This window comes from Acinonyx jubatus, chromosome A1 (assembly GCF_027475565.1).
Source record: "Acinonyx jubatus isolate Ajub_Pintada_27869175 chromosome A1, VMU_Ajub_asm_v1.0, whole genome shotgun sequence".
Lineage (NCBI taxonomy): Eukaryota > Metazoa > Chordata > Mammalia > Carnivora > Felidae > Acinonyx > Acinonyx jubatus.
Genome location: NC_069380.1, coordinates 102754904 through 102775900, shown reverse-complemented (window position 1 = coordinate 102775900; position 20997 = coordinate 102754904). Strand labels below are relative to the sequence as shown.

The following is a 20997-nucleotide window of genomic DNA, read 5'->3' as shown; positions in this document are numbered from 1 at the left end:
TCTAAAAAATAAATAAACATTAAAAAAAATTAAAAAAAAAAAAGGTTGACTTTCTGGACTCCATTCCTGGGAGGCAGACTGCTGGTAAAATAAAGAGAAGAGTAGACTAATAAGAATGACTATTTACAACTATTAATAAAACAATAAGAATAACGACTATTAACAACTGTTATTGAGAATCTGCTTTGTGCCAGACGCTGTTGCAAGTGTTTTATGTATCATAGGTCTGTTGAGTACAAAATAGCACAATAGCCCTGCAAGGTAGGTGTTATTTCTCCCACTAGGTAGGCTGAAGCCCAAAGGGTGGGAGATTCTTGCTTAACATGACCTACTACTAAAGAGAGAGGCAAAGTCTCCTGGTGACTGAATCTTTTTTTCTTCTCCCTGCAGGGAAGCTTCGCTGCTGAGATGCTCCGGTGAGTTTCAAATTTCTGGCACAGTGTGTTTTGGGGAGGAATTGCCCACTGATGGAGATGCCAAAGGAAGGGTCAGCACACTGTGAGACAGCATGAGACTTTCTGTGTCTCAGCCGGCCGGGGTCATCTGTGGGTGTGCAGTCCAAGGGGAAGATGTGAAGTGATTGCCACGCAAGGCCAACCAGGCTTCCTGCCTTCTCCACAGTCTACTTATCAGAAGGCCTCATTTAATTTGTTGGGGTTTTCTTTTAGTAGTAAAATATACATAACTTCATAGTTATCATTTTAGCCGTTTGTAAGTGTACAATTCTGTGACATGAAATACATTTACAGTGTTGTGTAACCGTCCTATACTCAAAACTTTTTCATCATCCTTAACCAAAACTCTGTATCCGTTAAGCAGTGATTCTCAGTTCCCCCTCTACCCTGCCCTCCCCTCCCCTGTAACCTCTGTTCTTCTTTCCAATTCCATGACTTTGCCTATCCTAAGTATTTCAGATATATGTGGAATCACACCATGTTTATCCTTTTGTGTCTGGTCTCTCTAAGCGTGCTCTCAAGGTCCATCCATATGCTTGCGTATATAAAAATTTAATTCCTTTTTATGGCTGAATAATATTCCGCTGTGTGTATATATCAGTTTATTTATCCCTTCATCTGTTGATGGGCCTGGGAGGAAGTAATCAAATGATTTCCTCTCCCAATTCCTCAGGGAACCTCCTGCCATACGCTGCATACCCAGTGTTTTGTTTTGGAGAGTATGGAGTGCTTCATGGTGTCTTAGTCAGTTTGGGCTGCTGTTGCAAAATACCATAGACTGGGTGGCTTGTAAACCACAGAAATTGATATCTATATGGTTCTGGAAGTCTGCGACCATGGTGCCAGCACTCTTGGGGTCTGGTGAGAGCCTTCTTCTGCGTTGGATGCTACTGACTTATAGCCACACAGAGGGGAGAGCAGAGAGAGAGGAAGCAGGCTCTCTTGTGTCTCTTCTTATAGGGACATTAATCCTACACATGATGGCTTCACCTTCATGACCTAATTACGTCCTAAAGGCCCACCTCCTAATACCATAACATTAGGGGTTAGGATTTCAGCATATGAATTTTGGGGGAGGGCACAAACATTTGGTTCATAACAATGAGATCCTTCAGGTTGGGCCATATAAAGACTGGCAGTTTATAATCAGTTTCTTTCTTTCTTTCTTTCTTTCTTTCTTTCTTTCTTTCTTTCTTTCTTTCTTCTTTCTTTCTTTCCTTCTAGAAAATGAGATACTTGTTTTTATTTGATTTGATTTGATTTTACTTTATTTTATTTTACTTTAGAGAGAGAGTGTGGGAGAGCACAGGGGAGGGACAGAGGGAGAGAGAGAATCTCAAGCAGGTTCCATGCCCAGCATGGAGTGCAATGTAGGGCCCAATCCCATGACTGTGAGCTCATGACCTGAGCCAAAATCAAGAGTCAGATACCCAACTGACTGAGCCATCCAGGCTCCCCTAAAATCAGTTGCTACCTGTTTATTGAGCCCCAAGTGGAGGTCTGTTGCTGTACTTGACAATAGGGGATGTCCATTAGCAAGTAATGAGTAAACTGCCTCCTAAGGAAACAACCCCCAGACCTCATGCTTACACACACTTACACTCTTTCATAGTTCCCATTGCCATCCCCACTATAGATCTTCCTCCCATATCCCATCCCAGATGAGTACATAACAATGAAAGCATGCATCCAAATCTGTTTTTGAGAAGAACTAATAGAAAGTGTATGGAGGGCAAGATGGCTGTTCTTCTGAGTGGTCAGGCCTTTGAGAAGAGAATTTGAACCAGTTCATGGAAGATGGGTATGACTTGTGTAGGCATAAAAGAGTAGAGGTTAAGGGTCTATCAGGACACATAAACTACTTGAACAAAGTCTCAGAGTCCAGATTTGGGATAGTGAGAAGGGACAGTGAGGGATTTCTGGGGAAATGTCTTTGTTGGAGAAGGGAAGTGGGAAGGTATAACAGGAAGGGAAGGAATGGATGGTAGAAAGCTTTATTTATTCACTGATTTTTTATTTGAGAGAGAGAGGGGGAGAGAGAAGTGCACATGAGTGGGGGAGAGGGAGAGATAGAGAGAATCTTAAGCAGGCTCCACTTCCCGTGCAGAATCCGATCCAGTGACCGTGGGATCGTGATCTGAGCCATAATCAAGAGTTGGACCCTCAAGTGACTGGGCCACCCAGGTGCCCTGTAAGCTTTTAATTCTAGACCGAGGATGTTGAACTTTAGCCCGCACACAGTGGGGAGATTTGGGATAAATAACATCATCAATCTGAAAAAAATCTGTAATCCAGTAACATTGATTAAGGGACTCTATGTGCAGGGGCTGCCACTGGGTTGGGCCCTGGGGACAGAAAGATGGAAGTTTCACTTAGGATGGGACCTGGTGAACACAAAAGTTCGAGGTTTGGGAGGGGAGACTTTGGAAAAGAAGACAGAAAAGAAAGATCTAAGGGAGGATGTTTAAGAGTGTGACTTTTTCTAAGTTTGCTTATTTATTTTGAGAGAGAGAGAGAGAGAGAGCATGAGCAGGGGAGGGGCAGAGAGATAGAATCCCAAGCAAGCTCAGTGCTGTCAGCCCAGAGCCCCATGGCGGGGGTTTCATCTCACGATGTGAGCCAATATCTAGAGGCAGATGCTTAATCACCTGAGCCCTCTGGTGCCCCAAGAGTGTGATCTTCAAAGCCGCCCAGGGGAGTTTCCCAGAGAGCTTGGTTATTGTGTTACAAGTTGCACTAAGATCCTGAAGGGGAAGGATGGGATCTTGCTGTGGGTTTTCACCAGTGGAGGCATGTGGATGGACTTGGGAGGCAGAGCCTTAGTGGACCAGGGTGCAGGGAGGAGAAACCAGTGTACAAGCAGTGGGTTGAAGAAGGGGGGCTGCGGACACGAAGATGCTACGGGAAGACCATGCTTCCCAAATATGCGATGATGCATAAAAGTGGTGCATTTAGTGGTATGTTTTTCACTGGTGAGAAAGAACAGGAGGCAATGGGGGTTTAGGAAGACGGTTCTGGCAATGGAACGCAGACTGGGCCGCAGTGTGGAAGTGACCGGAGGATGGGGGAGTTGTTGCAGGCAGCGGGGCAGATGGCAGAGAACTGCAGCCTGGGCGGATGCTGAACGAAGCGGTAAGGACAGTTATCAGTGAGGCTTCAGGAGAGGAAGGAACAGGACTTGGTATTGGATTAAAGACTGAAAAATCAACATCCAAGATGTCCCCGAGCTTGGCTTGGGTGATCTGGTGCATTTAACATGCTGGGCCCGTTTTAAAAAAATGTTTATTATTTGTCTTGAGAGAGAGAGAGAGAGAGAGAGAGAGAGAGCACACGTGTGTGTAGGGGAGGGGCAGAGAGAGAGAATTCCAAGCAGGGTCTGAGCTGTCAGTGCAGAGCCCAAGGCGGGCCTCGATCTCATGAGCAGCGAGATCATGACTTGAGCTGAAACCAAGAGTTGGATGCTACAGTCTGAACCCCCCAGGTGCCCCTATGCAGGGTCCATTTCTGCCAACCTCCCTGTAACAGTCCAGGCTGACTGTGACACATACATCCAGGGCCTCTGACAGTGACCCTGAAGAAACATCAGACTTGGAGTTTTTCTTTGAACTGTGTCCTTTTGTATTAGGATCAGTGTTATGTGATCTTCCCAAACTAATTGCTCTGATTACTGTGCATGTCCTCTGTCATCTTTGTTCCCGTGAGGGTGTAGCCATTGAAAACAGGCTGAGTCATTAGGGGAAGAAAGAGACACAAAGGCCACATCCACAGGGGCTAAATGACCTGTCAGGATAAGAGCCTTGAGCCGCTGCACAATGTACCTGCTCACATCATCATTTTGTTGTCAAAGCTGCTTTTTTTGCTTTCTTCCTTTTGCTCCCTGCTTCCAACTTATTTTTGGAGCATTTTAGTGACCTTGACCATGAAATGAAATGATGATGCCACTTCTCAAGGGAAATGTGTTTAAGATGTGCTGGTTCATGAAAGAGAATCATCAGTCAGAGTTCCCCAAGGGCTTAACCTTCATCTGCTTTTCAAAGAGAAAAGCTGCTTTCTTCCACTCACACGGGGAGAGCAGGCTGGCAGCTCTTTCTTCCCTGTCCTCCTCTGTCGCTTGCCTGCTTTCCTCAGTAAGAGTAGATTTTTTTTCTCTTTGGAGTCTTGCCATACGGCCGCACCATCTGTAGCTCGATAACGTGGTAACGTTTTACCTTTTTGTCGATTCTCTGTCTGTATTTCCCCATCCCCTTACTAATTCCTATCATGGTATTGCTCTAATGAAGGGCAAAAAGGTTGAGATTGTGGACAGAACATGTAATTCAACTGTTGCTCTTGAGCTTGGCATGTGTTTGGGAAACTTAGTTTCTAGAGCAGAACGTGAATGAATGTTGGCTGTAGTGACTTTTATCCTTTCTCTGTGGTTCTTTCTGTAAGGCGAAGAGGGGGAAAGAATCACGAGGTTGTGTTTTCTGACAACAGAGCCATGCAAATGACCCACTCCCCCTCTATGGGTTGGGAGTCTTTTTTTTTCATAGTAGGCTCCACACCCGACGTGAGGCTTGAGCTCATGATCCTGAGATCTAGAGTAAGATGTCAGATGAGCCAAGAGGTGCTCCTGGAGTCATTCTTTTATTGCTTCTGATTGCAGTCTTGACTTTATGCGTATTTGAAGCTCTTCCTGAAGAGTCATTCAAGATGTCATGGAAGGAAATGAGAGAAGCCTTCTGGTGCACCTGGGTAAAGAGAACACAGAAGTGAAGCTGGCAATGTGGAGAAGAGCGGGGAGGAGGCCGGGTGCAGGGGGCCCCAGAGCAGGGGTAATAACGCAGCCACCTGAGTGGGCTGAAGCAGAGAGTATTGTCAGCGATGGGCTTGTGTGAGTGCCCTGGAGCTGAAAGGGTCTAAGACCAATATCCGTTGACAGTCAGTCTTCACGTGATTGGGTATTTTGCTCTACTTGTTCTATGTCATCTCATTTGCAGCCTACCCAGAAGTAATTTAGAAGCCATGACTTGGGCTTATAAATTTAGCTCCCCTTTGGACACCCAGTGAAGATGCTTCCCAGGAATGCCCCAAGGATAATTGTTGGACCCCAGTGGAATCCTGGATTCCTTGTGTTGGTGGTAAAAAGGGGCTTTCGTGCTTGGAGATGGAAGGTTGATATTTCAGTCTCTGTCTTTGGGAGAGTGAATGCCATGGTTACCTTATGGAATATACGTGCAAGGTGCTGGACCTAACCACTGTGGACCTTCCACTACAAGGTCTGTTTTTCTTTCATTCTGGGTGAAGTCTACCTAGTACAAGGGTGCTAACATTTCTGAAAAAATTGCTGTTCCTTCCTCTTTGTTTCTGCCTTTGCTTATTCTTACACACACACACACACACACACACACACACACACACACTACTCCTGGTAAATTTTAAAGAAAGAATGGACCATATTCTTAGTCATTGAAGGAAAGAACCCAAACTACTTATCTCATTTAAAAAAAACCATGTTTTTGGTAAATTGATGCACATAAGTCTCAGTCTTTTAAGCACTAATTTAGTACTTTTTCATGAGGGAAGCAGTTACATGGGAGAAGCTGAGGCACTACAGATGAGGACCCCCTCACTTGTAATGTAACAACTCGGGAAGATGTTTGATTTCATGAAATAAATTATTCTTGCTTCCATATAATAAGACACAGAAAGATGCTTCACCTTAAATTGATGTAAAACTGGTGTCTATTAGTATGTTTAATCTTCGTTCCAAATCTATGAGATTTTGATGTTTGAAGAAATGTGGCAAGACAATAAAAGCAGCTTTTTTTTTAATATATGAAATTTATTGTCAAATTGGTTTCCATACAACACCCAGTGCTCATCCCAACAGGTGCCCTCCTCAATACCCATCACCCACCCTCCCCTCCCTCCCACCCCCCATCAACCCTCAGTTTGTTCTGTTTTTAATAGTCTCTTATGCTTTGGCTCTCTCCCACTCTAACTTCTTTTTTTTTTTTTTCCTTCCCCTCCCCCATGGGTTTCTGTTAAGTTTCTCAGGATCCACCTAAGAGTGAAACCATATGGTCTCTGTCTTTCTCTGTATGGCTTATTTCACTTAGCACACTCTCCAGTTCCATCCACGTTGCTACAAAAGGCCATATTTCATTCTTTCTCATTGCCACGTAGTATTCCATTGTGTATATAAACCACAATTTCTTTATCCATTCATCAGTTGATGGACATTTAGGCTCTTTCCATAATTTGGCTATTGTTGAGAAAAGCAGCTTTTTTTAATGTTTATTTTTTGAGAGGGGGGGAGAGGCAGAGAGATAGAGAGACAGACAGAATCCAAAGCAGGCTCCAGGCTCCGAACTGTCAGCACAGAGCCTGACGTGGGGCTTGAACCCACAAATAGTGAGATCATGACCTGAGCTGAGATCATTAACCGACTGAGCTACCCGGGTGTCCCCAAAGCAGCTCTTATTGAGAGGTTAGAATTCAGTAATTTTGAAAGATTTAAAAGAAGTTTGAAAAAAAAAACCACATAGCTAGTTTTTCACGTTGGCTTTAAGTGAAAGTTGAATTTACTTACCTCTCATAGTTTTTTGAGTGGGTGACACTAGAAAAGAGTAATTTTTTTTAAAGCAGAGTTGAGGCTTCAGGAAATTCCTTCTTCCTTTTGAAATTCTAAGAAGTCAATTTCTTTCCAAAGCATTAAGTACGAGCTTGTTTTAGAATAGCTTCTTTCTCCAACAGCCAGCTCCAAATGATTCAGCAGAAGTGATTTTTTTCAAGAATATTATCTTGGGTGAGGTAGGTAGATCTCACTCAAAAGAGAAGCTGGTAAGTGCAAGCTTTCTCTTTCTCTCACTCTCTCAACACACACACACGCACACACGAATATATGTATGTCCAAAGAATAACTATTATAAAAATAACACAAAAATCCAAAAAACACACACTCTGAGAACACTAGCGAGTGTGTTAATTTATTTTATATTGCCAGCATGAGGGTAATGGAGCTGTGATGACTGACATTTCTTGTGAGATATCGGTGAAATTCATTATCTGTGGGATGTTTCCTGTACCGCACACAGATTTACTAGGAGCTGATCCAGCACAGGCAGGCGTGTGGGGAAAAATGTAGCAGCAATTTAGAAAGGGAAATGGCCTGGGATGATAGCCTAGCTGGAAGTACGGATGTTCCTGTGTTGAAGATCAGTGCAATTAAAAGGATTTAGCAGCCAGATTACCAACGTAGTAGCTGGAGGGCTTCATTGTTGGCCTCGACATGTCTTCTGTTGCCGTGATTTGAATGGGAAGGGTGATAGAACAATCACAGTTCCTAGAACAAGGTACTTCAGATTTCCCAACTCCACAGTAACTCAGTTTTAAGACCCAGTGTTTAGGATAGAAGTGTGGCCAGATGTCAAGAGGTTTGAGGAGTTGGGGACTGTGTGTAGAGGGCTGATAGCAATTACAGGAATGTTTGCTTATGTAGGTTGTGGGTCTTATAGTTCTAAGGTATTTCTCTGGGATGCTGAAGTTTTATTGCAAATTTCTAATCAACTTCAAGTCTAGGGTCTTAATATTTTTAAAAAAAATAATGTTTATTTATTTTTGAGAGAGAGAGAGAGAGCACACAAGTGGAGCAGGGGCAGAGAGAGAGGGGGACAGAGGATCCGAAGCAGACTCTGTGCTGACAACAGCAAGCTTGATGTAGGGCTTGAACTCGTGAACCGCACCATCATGACCTGAGCTGAAGTTGGATGCTCAACCAACTGAGCCACCCAGGTGCCCCCAGCGTCTTAGTATTAAAAGTATTGCATTTGCTAGACAATTCCAAAAGCATGTTGTTGGTTATATCTGTATTCCAATAATTAAAATTATGTTCCGTAAACTCAATGTGGCTTGGTGGAAAAGAACGGTCTTTGAGTTTGGAGTCGGATGATGTAATTTCCAGACCTCCACTGGGAAATGACATCAATTTTGTCCCCCAGTTCAAACTCTCTGGGTGGGGGACAAATCATGTAGCCTCTGTAAGCCTTAGGTACTTTGTCTGTAAAATGGCAATGTTCCCTTGGCTCTACCTCCCCTAGGTGAGGGCGCGAGAATCAGGCCATGCTGTATGTCAGAGAGTTTTGTAATAACAACAGACAAAGGGAAATTTCCTTCCTACTATGTTCCTTTATTGTTTTTGTCCTTTCATCTTTCATTTTGATGATATGTGTCATTTGATGAAGAGGTGTCATTGATTGAAGCCACCTTCCTTTATTGGAAGTATACATAATACATTTAAAAATGAGCTACTTTTATGATTGTCTACATCTTAGAAGTTCTGAAATCTGTAATTCTAACTTCTAGAAATATTCAGAAGAAAATATTTCTTTAACTGGTGATTTAATAACAGTGTAAAATTTGATTTACATATTCATAGCTTCTATTTGACCTGTAAACTTTAAAAGTATTTACCGTCTAACTTATGTACACTATCTGTATCATCATGGGGCGAAAATGACATTACTCATGTGGGTTGCTCAGAAATGGGGAACATATATATTTCACTATTATTTCCTTCTCTTGTATACTTTTGTGGTGGATGGAGCACTGTCCGAGGATTTGATCTGGAGCCTGTTAAGGAAAATTATAATTTCAAAGCTCTGGCTGGCTCTTCCCCTGTTCAGGATGGAAATTCAGCCTGCATTATTTAGAAAAACTTTGACAGTGGCTTTTTTTAGGTTATGAAACTCAAGTTCCCCGACCGCCACCACTGTGACCTTAGCTGGAAAAAGGCACTTGATAGGAAAAGTGCCAAAGTGCTCTGTCAAATTTTGGAGTTCTTCTGGTGGGGTATGTACTCTGGGACTAAGGGTGTGGAGTTTCAGCAACTGGATGAGGTCTATGGAGTAAAGCATCCAGGGAGAAATTCCCATGGGTGGAGATAGCCAAATTAACTTTAAGAATGTTAAGATCTTGTTTTATGCTGTGTTGTCATTTCCCCTCTGTTATTCCCAAACCCTTGGGAGGAATCTATTAAATCCTACAGTGGTGCTTTAGGGAATAAAGAAAAGGGAACTGTTAGTGGTGCTTTAGGGAGTAAGGAAAGGGGAAATGTTAATTACATTGGGAAGGTACAGGACTTCCCATGGTGTAGGGGCCAGGGCTCAGATGTTAAACTGGATATTAAAGAAGAATCTAAACCCAGAAGAATGGACTAGAGGACATCTAGATTGTACTAGTGTTGGAAAAAAATTGTGAAGTACTTACAAGTGGGTACCAAGATGGCTGGGTGATATAGAGGTTTGATGTGCAGAGTAAAGCAATTGGTCCCTGTTCAGTGCGATGCAAATAAATTCTGTCAGGTAGGTGGAATGTAACGGATGCCTTCTCCCCCAGACAATTCCAAATATTACGTTTGATTGCCTTGGATAGTGACCATTTTTGCATCTATTAGCAAATTCGTTTCAGCGTTGCCCGTATAGAAAATCCTTTGGAAAGTCATTGGGATTGTTTTTGACATCTTACCAATTCTGTCATTAATTAATGAGTTAAATAAAATCTTGACATGTATTCATATGGTATTTGTATGAAAATCATGATTTTATCTGTTTAAAAACCGTCTTTTAACACAAGTTGCCACAGTGCTGATGTGATCACGCTGATTTTTCAAATGACCGAGTAGAGACAGAGAGACAGAGCACAGGCAGGGGTGGGGCAGAGGAAGAGGGAGACACAGAATCTGAAGCAGACTCCAGGCTCTGAGCTGTCAGCACAGAGCCCGATGCAGGGCTTGAACTCACAAACCGTGAGATCATGACCTGAGCTGAAGTCAGATGCTTAACCGATTGAGCCACCCAGGTGCCCCCAGCATCTTTTCTTTATTGCTACATTTCTGTGTTGTGGGAGACACTGAAAGGTTTCTACCTCTAGCCCTCACTGATGGACCCTGACTGTATCCTCGCCTTCTCAGGCTTTAGACAGAAAGGCAAAGGAACAAGGATTAGCCACTGGAGGTCCCACTCTGAGAGGTGACCTGTGCAGAAAAAAGATGATTAGTGCAAACAAGTCTGCAGCTACCCACAAAATAGAGTATTCCTGATTTTCACTCCCTTACTCTATTTTAGGAAGCTATTGCATGTGGTGAATGGTGTAGGCTGAATTAGTAAAAATTATAAATGAATTACAATGCACAATAGCTCTAATGATCATTACTGATACAAATTTCAATCAGTAATAAATTCAAGCAGTTGAGAGAACAGAAGATTCAGGAAGATAGCTTGAAATGGATGCATTTGTGGAATGAGGGAGATTTACTCTTTGATTCATAGAGTTTTCTATCAGAGATATTACGTCTGTCCCTATTTTCAACTGTTTGATTTAATGTTATGTTATCCAGAGACTGAGGAATTCGGAACATATAATTTCCTTCCGGAGGGAGGTGACAGGTCAGATCCTATGATCATTTTTGCTCAAGAATGTTAATTTCTTGTTAAGATGAATGACGTCTCCTCTTAGCATGGCTCGCATAATAATACTTCTTGTCTTTCATTCGTGACTTATAAAGAAATTGATTCATGAGATGCTCTTCAGAAAATACTGGATTCCCCAGTTGGTATTTGTAACTATTTCAAATGTAACTACAAGACTTTCCTAGTGTGACTTTTATGAGTCCATACTGATTTCACAGTCTTTTAAAAACATCTTCTTTATTGAAGTGTAGCTGACATACAATGTTATTAGTTTCAGGTGTACAACATAGCAATTCCACAATTCTATACGTCACTCAGCGCTTATCACAGGAAGTGTAGTCACCATCTCTACCAATACAATGTTATTACACTCTTATTGACTGAATTTCTCATGTGGTACTTTTCATCCCTGAGACTTTTTTATTTTGTAACTGGAATTTTATGACTGTTAATCCCCTTCACCTTTTTCGCCTTTCCCTCCATACCTCTCCCATCTGGCAACCTGTAGTTTGTTCTCTGTATCTATGAGTCTATTTCTGTTTCTATTTGTTTCATGGTTTTTTTTTTCTTTAGATTTGGCATGTAAGCAAAATCATATGGTACTTGTCTTTCTGTGTCTAACTTAATTTTGCTTAGCATAGTACCCTCTAGGTCCATACATGTTGTTGCAAATGGCAAGATTTCATTCTTTTTTATGGCCGAGAAATATTCTGCGTATATATACATGTGGAGATATGTGTATTTTTGTATATAACATTTGATTTTCTTATTATTTACTTATTTTATTTGAGAGACAGAGAGAGAGAGAGAGAGAGAGCATGAACAAGAGCGGGGGAGAGGGGTGGAGGGCGAGAGAGAATCAATCTTAAGCAGGCTCCACATTCATTGCTGAGCCGGACATGGGGCTTGATCCCACGACACTGGGTCATGACCTGAGCTGAAATCAAGAGTTAGACCCCCAACTTGGGGTGCCTGAGTGGCTCAGTCAATTAAGCATCTGACTTTGGCTCAGGTTATGATCTCACGGTGTGTGAGTTCAAGCCCCGTGTCTGGCTCTGTGCTGACAGCTCAGAGCCTGGAGCCTGCTTCAGATTCTGTGTCTTCCTGTCTCTCTGCCCCTCCTTTGCTCAAGCTCTGTCTCTCTGTCTGTCTCTCTCAAAAATAAATGACATTAAAAAATATATTAAAAGAAAGAGACAACTAACTGAGCCACCAGATGCCCCTACACCACGTTTTCTTTATCCGTTCATCTATCGATGGATGTTTAGATTGCTTTCATATCTTGTTTAATGCTGCAATAAACATAGGGGTGCAAATATCTTTTGAATTAGTGTTATCATTTACTTTGGGTGAATACCCAATGGTGGAATTGCTGAATCATATGGTAGCTCCATATTTATTTTTTTGAAGAGCCTCTTTACTGATTTCCACAGTGACTGCATCAGTTTATGTTCCCACCAACAGGGTACAAAGGTTCCTTTTTCTCCATGTCCTCGCCAACACTTGTTATTTCTTCTTTTCTTTTTTTTTTTTGAATGTTAGCCACTCTCACCAGTAGAAGATGACATCTCATTGTGGTTTTGATTTGCGTTCCCCTGATGATGAGAGATGTTGAGCATCTCTTCATGCTATTTACAGTCATTACATTAATATTCATCTAGGCCTTCAGTTTTTCTCTTTTCTGTTAAACTCATCATTAAAGTATGTCTAATCTATGATTTCCTTATCTGGCAATGTAAACTCTGCATGTTATTATTGTAACTAAAATACTTTTGTTCTTTTTTTCTTTCCTTTCCTTTTTTTGAGAGAGTGTCCATGAGCAGGGGAGAAGGGCAGAGGGAGAGAGAGAATCTTGACCAGGCTCCATGTTCAGTGCAGAGCCCAACACAGGGCTCGATCCCATGACCCTGGAATCATGACCTGAGCCAAAATGAAGAGCCAGATGCCCAACTGACTGAGCCACCCAGGCACCCACTTTGTTCTTTTTTATCATCAAAAAAATATAAATCACTGTTGAAAAGTTAGAAAATACAGGGGCACCTGGCTGGCTCAGTTGGTAGAGCATGTGACACTTGATCTCAGGGTTGTGAGTTTAAGCTCCATGTTGGGTATGGAGATAGCTTACTTAATAAAAACCAAAAAAAAAACAAAAAACAAAAAAAAAAAACCCAAAAAACCAAAATTAGAAAGTACAGATGAAAAATAATGAATTCTCCTTATGATTCTATCCCTCAGAAATAAGGACTCTTAATGCCTCTGGTATGTCATTTCAGCTAATTTTCTATGGATAAATGTAGATTTTATTTTATGCACACATATGTATTTAAAAACACACGTCTTATTGTTAGAAAATTGTTTTTTTCACCAAAAGGAATTAAATGAAATCTTCTCATATGCACAATATATATTCTGGAGCATGTATTCTCTTTTAATTTTTTTAAATGTTTATTTATTTTTGAGAGAGAAAGAGAGAGAGAGAGAGAGAGAGAGAGACAGACTGCAAGCAGGGGAGGGGCAGAGAGAGAGGGAGACACAGAATCTGAAGCAGGCTCCAGGCTCTGAGCTGTCAGCACAGAGCCTGACGTGGAGCTCAAACCCATGAACCGTGAGATCATGACCTGAGCTGAAGTCGGGCGCTTAACCACTTAACCACCTAAGACCCAGGCGCCCCCCGGGGCGGGTATTCTTAACCGTGGGCTCTGGACCCTGACCAGTTGAAATCCCTGTTCTGGTTGTGTGGCTTTGGGAAATTAGTTAATCTTACTAAGCCTTAGTAATTTCATCTATGAAACAGATTTAATATTCACTACCTATTTTATGGCTATGTTGTGATGATTAAATAAAACAGTACTTGTAAAACATCCAACACATGAGAGCATTACATGCCAACTTTTGTAACTTCCCTGTCATCAAATATGACTATATTTTGATTGGTCTTACAAGTTGAATTAAAAATTGAACTGGGGTTGAGGGAGCAGAGCCAGGGGAGGTTATTTCTTGCATTGTCTTTAGAGATAATCAGTATGTTTAGTAACCTGATGCTGTAACCGGAAAAATTGTGAGTGGTTTTCTTGATGACATTATGCTTGGTTAGTGGGTTCCTCTCCATTTATCTACAGGGCTACCAGCTATAGACTGATGCTTTATAACTGAAGGTGAGCTACATTGTCCATTATTGAATCAGACTCTAGCTCTAGTCTTCAAGAGACAACCAAACTGTTGTGGTGGGAAGCTGTGGAAATGTAATTTTGGTGGAACAGGGCGTCATTAATGATTAACAGAAGAACTATATACTTGAGTTCATCTTAACAGCTAATTTCCTTAGTGAGTTTCTGGAGGTGCAAAAATCATGGCAAATTAAATCACAGCTAATTCAAAGCAATATTTATTTCAAACTGGTCAAACAACTGATTCTAAGTCTCATACCACATTTTGGGGACTTGATCATTTTTTGGTCATGAAACCAATTTAGTTCTTTGATTACATACCAAAATGACTTAATAGCCCTGTTAAAGATAATTTCATGTTAATATTTTGTTTTCTCTCTAGGCCTCTATTTATGATAAACTTAGTGATTTGAAAGTTGGCATTTGTTTGTTAAAGGATACGACCTTTTGTTTTAGGTCTTAATTGAATCTGCCAACTTACCATGTTTTGATTAAAGGCAGGTAACTGCTTTGTAAATATAAGGTTTTTGACCATGGCTTCTCACATCCCTACCTTTTTTTTTTTTTAATGAATCACAGTATTTCCTTTTTTTAAAAGATTTTTTATTTTGAGAGAGAGAGAGAGACAGACAGACACAGAATCCCAAGTAGGCTCCTTGTTGTCATTGAGGCTTGATCCCACGAACTATGAGATCACGACTTGAACCAAAACCAAGAGTTAGACGCTTAACCCACTGAGCCACCCAGGTATCCCACACCCCCACCTTTTAATTTAAATTAATTTAATTTAATTTAATTTTTTACTGTTTATTTTTGAGAGAGAGAGAGAGCAGGTGAAGAGCAGAGAGAGAGGGAGACAGAGAATCTCAAGCAGGCTCCATGCTGTCAGCACAGAGTCCTTTGGAGGGCTTGGACCCATGAACCGTGAGATCGTGACCTGAGCAAAAATCAAGAGTCAGATGCTTAACCAACTGAGCCATCGAGGAACACATCCCCCCTACCTTTTTAAAACTAAAGATAAAAGATAACTACTGACTTAAGAGATATTTTAAAATAGTGAAATTGTCATCAACAGCATAAAACAAAAGGGTTGGAAGAAAAATACATATTGGAAAGACAGAGCTCAGAGAGCTAATTGACTGTTCAAGTTTTCACACATCTGGTTGATGATAGACTGTGGCTTTTTATGCTCAGGTTATGCTTTTTCTGTGGCAGTACATAGCTTCTTCTCTACATGTCTTATGAAGTGAACATGTAGTCACAAAAAATGTTATATACATATTGGAGTTGAAACTTACTGTTCTTTTAGTCCTATTTGAAATGAACATGCTTACTCTAATCAACATCAATCCCAGATATTTTTTTCTTACCTTTTAAACAAATTAAGAGTGAATTCCGGTTACAACTTGGGTGGGTTTTCTCTCTTAAGGGGTCTAGTATATTTGAACCAAGCCTTCATTCTGATCGAGCAACCGGGGATGCTGGTTGTTCCCCTGATGGTTTACACAGCACAGAATCTGAGTGTGTGAAGGTTTGATGGAGAGCTCTGGTTCTGAGGGCTAGACACCTGCATCTCCTGATCTGTGCTGTGGTTTCTTTTTCCCTTTGCTCTGTGCCTCATGCTCAACCTGATTATCTACCTCCCTTGCCCACTCAGATTAGTAATGCCCTTTCTGCTGTTCTCCACAGCTTCTTTGATGAACTCTGAAGGACTGGCCTTGTGTAAATTTTGAACTAAAAAAACATTACGCACAAAATGTAATAAAGGAAAATTATATTTTATTAAAATCTTTTAACTTTAGCGTTTTAATGGACATCGTTGATACTTTCAATTCCACTGTCCTTGTGCCTTGTCTGGAAAATGACAAGTTCATGTCGTTTTGATTCCCACTGTGTTGAGATGCTCTTTTTCCCCCAGCTTTATGGAGGAATAATTGAAAAATATAATTGTATATATTTAAAATGTACATGATGATTGATATGCATATATATTGTGGAGTGATTACCAAGATAAAGATAGTTAATACACCCAGATGCTCTCTTTCAGTAAAAGAAAACCAAATGGCTTTTTGCAAGAATAGCTGTGTTAGAATTTTTTTTCTTTTTTTTTTAAGTTTTTAAATTTTAATTCCACTATAATTAACATACAGTGTTATATTAGTTTCAGGTGTTCAATATAGTGTTTCAACAATTCTGTACTTGTCTCAGTGCTTGTCACAATAAGTGTACTCTTGGGTTGCCTGGGGGCTCAGTTGGTTGAGCGTCTGACTTCGGCTCAGGTCATGATCTTGCAGTCGGTGAGTTACAAACCTGCATTGGGCTCTGTGCTGACACTCAGAGCCTGGAGCCTGCTTCGGGTTCTGTGTCTCCCTCTCTTTCTGCCCCTCCCCCTCTCACGCTGTGTCTCTCTCTTTCAAAAATAAATAAACATTAAAAAAAAAACCCTGATAAGTGTACTCTTAATCCCCTTCACCCATTCTCCCCACCCCCACCTGCCCTCTGGTAACCATCAGTTTGTTCTCTGTAGTTAAGAGTCTGTTTCTTGGTTTGTATTCCCCTCTCCCTGTCTTTTTTCCCTTTGTTTGTTTTGTTTCTTAAATTCCACTTATGAGTCATGCATACAGTGTTTGTAATGCTTATGGAGTTTTTCCAAAGCTTAGTTCGTTAATACTCTGTCATGTCATAAATTACTAATTTATGTTAGTTGGTTTCATATAAGAGAATCTTCTTTTACCATGTTTCATTTTATGCCCGTTATATAATATATTACAATATAATATACTATAAATATATAAATAAATATGTATATATTTTTTCCCAGGGACAAAAATGATGGCGTAGCATCCCCTTATATGTTTCTATATAATAGATTTTCTGCTGTAAAACACCATAATAACCAGGAAAGAGAATATAAAACTTGAAAAATGCTATTTTATAGATTCCGAATGTCTTTAAATAAGTATATAGTTGCAGGATCATTAATGGTAAGCCTTTTTACTTTAGTGTTGCTCTACTTGTGAGGATCTCTCACCAGGTCATAAATGTTTAATCTAAGTTATTGATGTCCCTATATCATTCAGTTTCTAAAACACATTATAACATGCAGTACAATTTTATTTGCCCAGAGAGCATATTTTCTTCTGGGATTTGTTATTGTATTTTACACTAGTTTTATCTCAAACCACATATGAATGGCACTGTGTTGTCAGAGGAACTTGTATTTATATTCATTTTCAAACTTGGAATTTTATAAGTCCTTATCACTAAATAAGGTGGACCTGATTTACTTGAGTCTCAGTGTCCTCCTTGTTAAAAATGGGGTGTGTGAAGGTTAAAGTATTAAGCATAGATCGAGGACAGAGGAAATCTGTGCATGCTGGTTGTCTTTTCTTCCTTCATGTCTATAAGCAAAGTAAGTGAGAGAATATAGCCTGTGATGGTTTGAATTCTCTCCTTGTCAAAAGACATGTTAAAGTCCTAAAACCCACTGTATCTCAGAATGTGACCTTATTTGGAAGTAGGGTTGCTGCAAGTATAATTGGTTAAGATGAGGTCATGCTGGAGTTGGGTGGACCTTTAATCCAGTATGACTTGTGTCTTTATAAGAACAGGGAAATGTGGGCACAGAGACACAGAGGAAGTGGCCATGTGAAGACCATGGCAGGGTTTGGAGTTGCTGCTGTAGACAAGGAGTGCCTGATGCCATTCATTGGAAGCTGGAATAGACCAGAAGCATCCTCCCCTACAGGCTTTGTGGGCCACATGGTCCTCCCAACACTTCCATTTCAGACTTTTGGCCTCCAGATCTATGAGAGAAAAAATCTGTTGTTTTAAGCCCCCCAGTTTGTGGTACCTTGTCATGGCAAGCCTAGGAAACACATACAGAGGGCAAGGGACCTGCATCAGATCAAGTGTTCTAGATGAGATTCTGGCTAGGATCCTGGCTTGTCCTTGGTCATCCAATGCCTCAAGAATCTGAGATGCTGCACTGTGTGTGCAGTTTGAAATGGGCGTGAGTCATACCAGTAGTCTATATTGAAAATCTTAAATTTGGAAGACCATGAATCCCTCTGAAAATCTTATGGGTGCCATTGATACCTTTCAAAGCAAGGGGAATGCACACACAGACATATAGTATTTTACTTTGTATTTTATGGCATTCACAGCCTCTCGAGGGGATTTATGATACAAAGTTAAGAATGCCTGCTCTAGAATTTCACTCTCAGTGTGCTACTTGTAAAAACAGAGAATACACATCGGTAAACAGACATTGAATAAGTGATGCAACCAAAGTCATGTTTAACAAAACAGTGGTTATTCGAAGTTGGTGGGTGGAGGGGCGCCTGGGTGGCTCAGTCAGTTGAGTGTCCGACTTTGGCTCAGGTCATGATCTCGGGGCTTGTGAGTTCAAGCCCCGCGTCGGGCTCTGTGCTGACGGCTCAGAGCCTGGAGCCCCTTCAGATTCTGTCTCTCTCTCTCTCTCTCTGCCCCTCCTCCACTCACACGCAGTCTCTCTCTGTCTCGAAAAGAAATAAACATTAAAAAAAATTAAAAAAAAAAAGAAGTTGGTGGATGGAGAGATCACCTTGGGACTTTATGAACACAGGAGTTTGTCTCTGAATTTACAGATTTGCCCCCTAGCGTTGTGGGAAGTGAGTAGGAACTAATTGTAATAGCCAGCACTTACTGTGTTCTCTGTGCTGTGTTGCTTTCTGCTCGTTGTCTCTAAGTGCAGGCCTGTGTTGGCGGTTGGTGCCATTTAGGCCCCGTTCACTCTTATAGGATCTTAAGTTCTTACTTTTAATGTTATCTGCAAATTAGGTTATACTTACAGGCACAGTGATAACACTAGCAGAATCTAAGAATTTACTCAAAATGTGATTTTATATGTTTGGCCCATTAATAGGGAGTACAATTTGAAGGAATTTCTTATTTTATTTTTTATTTTTTATTTTATTATTTATTAATTTATTGTTTATATTTTATTTATTATTTATTTATTTATTATTTTATTTATTTATTATTTTTTTAATATGAAATTTATTGTCAATTTGGTTTTCATACAACACCCAGTGCTCATCCCAGCAGGTGTCCTCCTAAAATGCCCATCACCCACTTTCCCCTTCCCACCTCTCCCGCCCCCCTATCAGCCCTCAGTTTATTCTTAGTTTTTAAGAGTCTCTTGTGGTTTGCCTCCTTTCCTCTCTGTAACTTTTTTTTCCTCCTTCCCCTCCCCCATGGTCTTCTGTTAAGTTTCTCAGGATCCACCTAGGAGTGAAAACGTATGGTATCTGTCTTTCTCTGTCTGACTTATTTCACTTAGCATAACACTCTCCAATTCCATCCATGTTGCTACAAAAGGCCATATTTCATTCTTTCTCATTGCTAAGGAGTATTCTGTTGTATATATAAACCACAACTTCTTTATCCATTCGTCAGTTGATGTACATTTAGGCTCTTTCCATACTTTGGCTATTGTTGAGAGTGCTGCTATCAACATTGGGGTACAAGTGCCCATATGCATCAGCACTCGGAAGGAATTTTTTAAATACATCCTGAAACTGTCGTATGAGTGGCACAGTTACATACATGTGTGTCTATGTATGTATGCAGGTGTTAGTTTGAGTGTAAGTTTTAAAAATATCTTACTGTTGGAGCGCCTCGTTGGTTCAGTTGGTTAAGTGCCAAACTTTGGCTCAGGTCATGATCTCACAGTTCATGGGTATGAGCCCCACCTCAGGCTCTGTGCTGACAGCTCAGAGCCTGGATCCTGCTTCGGATTCTGTGGTCTCCCTCTCCCTGCCTGTCCCCCACTCACACTCTGTGTCTTTTTCTCTCTCTCTCAAAAATAAACATTAAAAATAAATAAATAAATAAATAAATAAATAAATAAAATCTTACTGTTTTTGAAATCTCATTTTCACATCCCCCGCCCTTTTTAGCCTACTTGCAATTTCAGATACTAACAGCACTCTGGGTCTCTTGCCCTGGGAGAGGCTCTCCAAACCACAGCTCTTAAAGGTGCTCCTTCCAGGGACAAAGAGGAGGGGATTTCTCAGCAGGGCATCTCAAAGTCGGCTTCAGCTGGCCTGGGTGAGGCCTGAGCAGATTGATTAAAAAATTTTTTTTTCTTAATGTGTCTTTATTTTTGATAGAGAGACAGAGTGTGAATAGGGGAGGTACAGAGAGAGGGAGACACAGAATCTGAAGCAGGCTCCAGGCTCTGAGCTGTCAGCACAGAGCCTGACACGGGGCTCAAACTCACAAACTGTGAAATCATGATCTGAGTGAAGTCCGATGCTTAACCAACTGAGCCACCTTGGCGCCCCAGCGAGCAGAATGATTTTTAAGAGCTTCTCTGGTGATTGTGGAGCAAAGGCAGTTGGAGAACCACTGGCCCAAAGAGAAGAAAGAGAGCTGGAGGGCTCCATAAGGAAGAGATTTGGATTTCGCTGTTGCCATACCTCAGAGTCATTGCCTCTGAGAGACGGTGACGCACACAGCTGTGTCCCCCCCCCCCCCCAGAGGTTTCATGTTTGGGGAATATGGGGAGCAGCGACAGTCAACTGGCTTCAAAGAGCACCTAAAACACTCCACTGATTTTGCAAGGCAGAGAGGTAGTGATGCTCACTCAGATGACTGATTCTAAAATGGAAAATAGAATGTATTTCCTGATTCTGCACCCCTGACCCTGAGCAAATCACTACTTGGCTCATATGAGAAGGGAGATAGTTGAGACAAATTTTTTCATTGTTCTAAGAAAAAAAAATGCATGCAGATGATCAAAGGAAGTGAAAGTCTAGATTAAAAAAAAATTGAATGAAAGAAGCAAATTGAATTAAAGCAGAAAGAGTCAGAGCCAGGCCCAAGAGCCAGGCCATCACAGTAAGGCAGGTAAACACTAAATGCTGGGCTCAAGGCCAT

The 20997-nt window shown here is 41.1% G+C and overlaps 1 long non-coding RNA gene across 1 annotated transcript in view; it reads left to right on the top strand.

Annotated features, from left to right (window-relative positions):
• Positions 1 to 20997, top strand: part of LOC128315023 (uncharacterized) — a 180725-nt gene that overhangs the window by 120195 nt on the left and 39533 nt on the right. The window contains exon 2 of the long non-coding RNA XR_008297405.1: positions 391 to 416. This is a non-coding gene — a long non-coding RNA (uncharacterized LOC128315023). The remainder of the gene's footprint in view (positions 1 to 390; positions 417 to 20997) is intronic.